The sequence below is a fragment of the Mastomys coucha genome, unplaced genomic scaffold (genome assembly GCF_008632895.1).
Source record: "Mastomys coucha isolate ucsf_1 unplaced genomic scaffold, UCSF_Mcou_1 pScaffold4, whole genome shotgun sequence".
Lineage (NCBI taxonomy): Eukaryota > Metazoa > Chordata > Mammalia > Rodentia > Muridae > Mastomys > Mastomys coucha.
The window spans coordinates 30,000,039-30,006,752 of NW_022196910.1; positions in this window are offsets into that span (position 1 = coordinate 30,000,039).

The following is a 6,714-nucleotide window of genomic DNA, read 5'->3' on the forward strand; positions in this document are numbered from 1 at the left end:
ATGCAATGAAACTTTGTTTCTAAATTGAAGTCTAACCTACTGGTTCTTTGTACAATATCCCACTGCTTTCAATAGAAATCTATCAACCCACTGATTAAAGAATTCCATTATCAAGATACCTAATGTGCCCCCTTTACTCTCTTCATTAACTACAGAGAACAAACAGTCCAGATTATAGACAGGTTTAAGAGGAGTAATATAAAAATGTGAATAATTCTCTGTAGATTTTTATTTAGGAATAGAATCCCACAAAATTTCCTCCTTCTATGTTAGTATACTTATTGATATTGTTATTATTGTAGTTTTGCTTATGCAGCCATTTCTAAGGAAACTTTCACAGCAGACTTCTGATATTCGGGTTCATACAAATTTCCTTGCCCTCTTTCCTCAGAGCCATCAATGTAGGAAATATGATGTAGATGTGTCCAATGATGATGGAATTACCATGAGCTGTTGATGTCTACATTATGTCCAAATGAGTTTTTTTGTGATGGTCTGGATTTACAGTAAAGAGAGGCTTCTTTGATGAAAGTTGGCAGCTACACTTATTTGTGGGTATGAGGATAATATTTAGAATGTAGTAAGGTTTATACTTGTCCAGCAAAGTAACAGTAGTAGTGTTGGCATCAGGGCCTTAGAAGCCTGTGGCACACATAGGCAGGCCTCACAGATCTATTGCCAAGGCAACAGCCACCATATTCCCAGAATCCATTGGGCTTATGTCCCACTTTTACCTGTGGCCACCACATCACTATATGTATAGGGGAACACTCCTTCCTTGCTCTCTCTCTCCCGCCGGCACTTCTCTTTCTGTCACTACCCCCCCCTTCTCAATTAAGCCTCTTACACATAGAACTGTTTGGGTCTGGTGTGTGGTGTGTCCTGACGTAAGCTGCAGATCTAACACATCATTTGGTGCCGAAACCTGGGAACTTGGTGGAGGTTCCATCAGCAGCAGCTGGGGATCCCTGCAGTGGGACCGGCAGAGATCACTGGCCACTCGGACCAGTCACACTACTGATTGGCAACCGCAACTGCCATGAGTACTCGAGTTCTTGGACCCCTCATCTAGTGGCTACAAGAATCCCAGGCTTTCATCATCAGAGCTGCCTCTGCCACAACTGAGGCACAGCCAAGCTGCTCGTCGGGCACCTGCAGGACATATGAACTTTTACCACGAGAGCTGTGCCCCCCACCCCCGGTCTATCTTGTGGGGCTAGCTTCTACTCAGGCCCACACCTACCCATTCAGTTTCACGTTTCTATTTACCAGTCCGCTATAATTCTCACACAGATACTGGCATATTAATTGGTAGGATCAGTCAACAGGAGGGGCCTCTAGTTCTTCAGAGAAGGCCTGGCCAGGTTTCCATTTTACAGTCACACCTCCCAGCTGACATGTGACTTAGGACATCTACCCATTTGGTTGACCACTCCCTCGAAAGCAGCTCTCATTCCCTCCCCCTTCCGGGGTCTTGCAGCCATTCCAAATCCTCTGTACCGAAGTAGGGCTCTTTCTGCAGTAAGCCTGGGACTTACTGGGTGGCCACTAGGGGGCCGTCGTGATGAATTGGTCCACTGGCTGATGTTTTTTGTTTTGTTTTGTTTTGTTTTTGGACTGGCATGAACAGTCCAATAACCCTCCAATGGGTGTCAGAATGTCTTTGAACATACCTCCAAGCATCCAACTGGGATGTCTCCTGGAAAACCTCAATTCTTTAAAGTTAACGCCTGATTTAAAGGCATCAAAATTAATATATCTCTGCAATAACATCTGGATTAAGTATCAACTAGATGGGAGTTCAAAGTGGCCAATTAATGGCACCCTAGGTCCAACTATTTTAAGGGATCTTAATACATACTGCCAGCAAAATGATAAATGGAAAGAGGTCCTCTATGTCCAGGCATTTATCTATCTTCAGTCTTCTTCCCTCCCTGTGCTCTTTTTCCCAACCCAACTTCTCTTAGCCATGAAATCTACACAACCTCTGTTAGATGATGCTACAATGTTAGATCCAGCTAGTGAACCACCTCCTTTTTACTGCAGATCTGTCTCTATGCCTCCTAAAACCTAACTGCTGCCTCAGTTTCTCCTTCTTACCAGGATACCCCAGAGCCTGCTAGCTCTACCTCTCCAGACCCCTCCCCTTCTTCTGTGCCAGCTGTGGATCGCTCCAAATGCCCCACATTGGCAGCTACCGTCCTTCCTCCTCAGAGATACCTGACCCAGCAACGGTCCTACCTCTAAGGGAAGTTGCTGAGGTAGATGGCCTTGTCAGAGTACATGTTCTGTTCTCGCTTAGTGAACTTTCTCAAATAGAAAATAGGCTGGGGTCCTATACTACTAACTCTTCCAAGTTTATTAAAAAGTTCCAGTATATCACTCAATGTTATAGCTTGACTTTCCATGATGTTCATATGATTCTTACTAATAATTTACTTCTGAGGAATGCAGACAAGACTGGGAAGAGGCAAGAGTGCATGCAGATGGAATTCACCAAACAGATGGTACATACTCAGTTGGCTCTGAGACAGTGCCTGACCAGGATCCCCGGTGGAATTACAATTTCACAGGTGGTATTTTAGCCAGAGACAGGTTCATTACATGCCTTCTGGCCAGCCTTAGAAAAGTGGCCTTAAAACCAGTAAATTTTGAAAAACTCCAAGAGGTTGTCCAGGACAAGCAGGAAAACCTATCTCAATTTTTAGAACCCCTTATAACGTCTTTATTACAGCATACCAATCTGGACCCTGAAAACCCAGAAGGTAAGGATCTTGGTAAGATCTTAGGTAAGAAGATGACCTACTTCTTTTCTCAGAGCTACCCCAACATAAGAGTTAAACTTAAAAAACTGGAGAGGGGACTCCTAACTCCATAGGCAGAATCAGCGTTGGCCTTCAAAGTGTACCATGGGAGAGATGACAAAGTCTGCAAACAAAAATACCATATGCTGGCAAAGGCTGTCCGACCAGCCCCAGCCACTACCCTGGACTAATGGTCTCCTAAGACTCAAAGACCAGGTACCCACTACAAATGTAGTCAAAAAGGTCATTGGTCAAAAGCCTGCCCTAACTTCCTAAAGCCAAGGAGGCCATGCCCTAGGTGCCATCAACAGGGACATTGGGCTGTCGATTGCCTTCCATGTTGATCATGGAGTCAGAGGAAGAGGGCAAGTCAGATCCCGCGTGGTTATAACCAGGCTAAGGTTTTTACAAGGTTAAATTGATTGGGTCAAAATTTGTCTTTATCATTTGGCATTGAAATTATTGTATTGGCATCTTGTTACTGTGATCTTATTATTATATAAACTTGATTAGATAATTGAGCTTTGGGGAGTCATGCGTTACCGGGTTCTAGGCATTGGATGAATGATTGTGGGGGTGTGTAAGAAGTTGCATGTGAGCGAGATATTGCTGCTAGCTAGGAGAAAATAGCAAGAGCCTGCCAGGACATGGTGTTGTCGAACGGTACCGGCTCAAGAACATGACCCGGCAGGAGGGGTAGATTCATTTTTTAAGTATTCCCTCAATGGCAGCCTAACTCAACCTCACAGGATTAGACATGGGTTTCTCTCTCTCAATTAAACCTCTTACATGTAGAACTATTTGGGCCTAGTGTGTGGTGTGTCCTGACTCGAGTCACCTGACTCGAGTACCTCAGGGTACTTCTAACACATCAAGTAGATTATTTTCTAAACTCCAGGACTTCACTATCACCAGAAATCTGGGTATCTATTCAGGATCAGGCATAATATCCCTACTGATGTGTGGACCATAAATTCAGTTAGGTAGCTGATGCTTGCCAACAAAACTTGAGTGCCTCCATTTTGTACCTTTACATGCTGGTAATTGACACAGTTCATAGGCATCATAGCTGTGTAAGATTCTTTAGTTGCTTTGCTTGCATAGTATTTTCTGAAACCATGGAAGCTATAGCTGCAGAAAAGAGGTGTTCAGGTCATATCTAATTCAAGTCATCTGAATTATGTGTCCTAAGTATGTGGTGTCTTCTTCATCAGGATTCCCCATCTCAATCTCTAACAGGTAACTAGACATGACATTGATAGTCTATATTGTTTTAGGAGTCATTTGGTTTACTCTGCCAAATTCTTTAAAAGGTGGTTCCTCTTGTCTTGTACAGTGTTTTTTAGTCTATAGATCACACAGGGAGCATTATCAATTAGCTCAATTTAGATCTATTTAATATATATATATATATATACATGTATGTGTTATAATATCTGTTATTAATATATACATATATATATACTGTGAGCACAAATTGTATTATATACATATTATATGCAAAATTATATGTATTATGTTTAATTTATATAAATATAAAATATTATGATTTCTTGAGGCTTTTGTCAAACAAACTTGGTGTCATTTACCCATCCTCCTTCCTTGTTATTCTTCCCTTTCCTCTCTAGTTTATTACTGCAAAAAGGAGATTTAGTGCCTCCCATGGATGAGCTCTTACATTGGTTGTTAATGCACTGGGGACAGCCTTGAAAACATATACACACAAAGAACAAAAATGGACTCAACAGATTGTATATATTTGTGCACACACACATGCACACACACACACACACACATGCTCACACACATGCACACACACTCAGACAGGTAACAAATGCTGTAAAAGAAAGAGAGGTTATCAACTTGGGGATGTGAAAATGGTTCAATGGAGTAGCTGCAAGAGGCTGAAGGAAAGACAGTGGAAAGTGAAATAATACAATTCTATTTCCAGCCAAACGTTATTTTTTTTTTAAAGAAAAAAAAAAACAAATAAAAATTGGTAATGACATACTTGAAATTATGGACCTTCTAACCTCTCCTGGTTCCATTGTCTTCATAGGTTTAATCTCAAAGAATAAGAATTAGTATGAACATCTATGATCACTGCTATCCTAAACTCAGATTACTACAACTACACAAAATGTAAGGCTGATGTCAGGATATCACACATTATATCATTAGTCTGCACTCAAAAAGGTGCACAAAAGCTTTCAGATCTACACCTCAGGGTTTCCAGACTATACCCTCACTCTCATGACAGAGGTTTTTCTATTGAGCCATAGTGATAACAGTATAATGTTTACTTTGCCTTTTGGTTGGGCTTAAACAACATTAACAAATCTGCGATCCCTTTGATGTGAGCAGTCAAATTTACTCACTGAAAAATTGATGATATTGAGACTAAAGGAAGGTTTGGATACTAGGTCTCCATTATTAGGGGTATTCTAGCTTTAGCTGCCAATTCAGCTATTTTTAATTCCAAAACAAATAGGAATAGAAGATAACTAACAGAGTTTTGTTTTTGTTTTTGTTTTTGTTTCGTGTTTGTTTTTTCCTTAGTGAACAATTTCAGTCCAAGGTCATTGGCATGTAATGAACCTATTAGTCTGTTTGGCCTTTCATAAGACATAGACAGGGTGGGTAAAGCTGCCAAATTTACATTCCTGCCATTTTAGAAGTTAAAAAATCATAACCTCAGTACCTACAAGTACAATTTGGAATGGTGAATTTCTTCCTAGGTTATAGCAGTATTTCTGCTTTGTACAAATTTTCATATGCATTCTAGGTGGTAACAGAAACTGAAAATCTCCTTCTGTTTCTCTAGGTGCCAGAACCCTTACTGCATATATGCCCATTCTTGTGACTTGTCTAACCTATATTATTTAATTAAAGGTTCTATCACCAAAGCCAAATTGGGGATTACATTTTCACTACATAACTTCAGATTGAGTCATAATCCAATTGTTATGGAACAATTATTGTTATGACTTTCATACACATAAAATTTGAATGGTTATACAGCAGGCAGAAAGAAAATAGCACAGTGCTAAATTCAGACAACACTCATAAAGCATGGAATGCATTTTATAAAAGCAGCAGTTTCCAACCTATTCTACAGGAGGGACGTATCAATTGAACAAAATGAATATAGGGGTTTTAATAAACAGTTGATAATGTTTAAATAAAACTATCAATTATATAATCACACCCCTTAACTATGTGACTTTCCCCTCTACACATGCCATTGGACTGACACTTTTGTAAGTTGGAATTATGTCATTTCTTCTTTGAATAGGAGGTTTTATCCACTGCCTTCGTACTATACAAGTTCTATAAGCATTTATTTTTCTCAGAGAACAAATCAATTTCAAGGCTTTGCGTCTATTAAACATGAGGTAAGTATAAATGGGGAGGAACAATTGTCATCAGCCAGATGAATTACCATTCTGTTTGTATCGTTTTAGTTTAATGATTTTACCATTTGCTATAATCATTATTGTTAAAATCATTAACATTTTTCTTTGCATAGTTCTTCAAATTCAAGCATATTCTACTTTAAATTTCAACTAACATAAGGCTTTTCAAAAGAGAACATTAGATATAAGGCTTTATGGATTTAGGTAATATTTAATAAACCTCAAGTGTTTAAATAGAACAGATAGAAATCCCTTTTAAATTTTTCAAATGTGCCCACAACACCCAGAGGAAGCTCCAATCCCAGGCGCTCTGACACAGGACCAGAGGTGAGCAGGAACCAACATCTGTCCCAACACTGGGAGTAACTGGGACCAGTGGGACCAGTGGGACTAGGCACTTAAGAACTGCCAGCCTAGTGACTCCCATTCCTTCCAGGTCTGTCTGGGTTAGTGTTCTGAGCAGACCTTGGGCACAAGCTCTGCAGCCAGTCCCA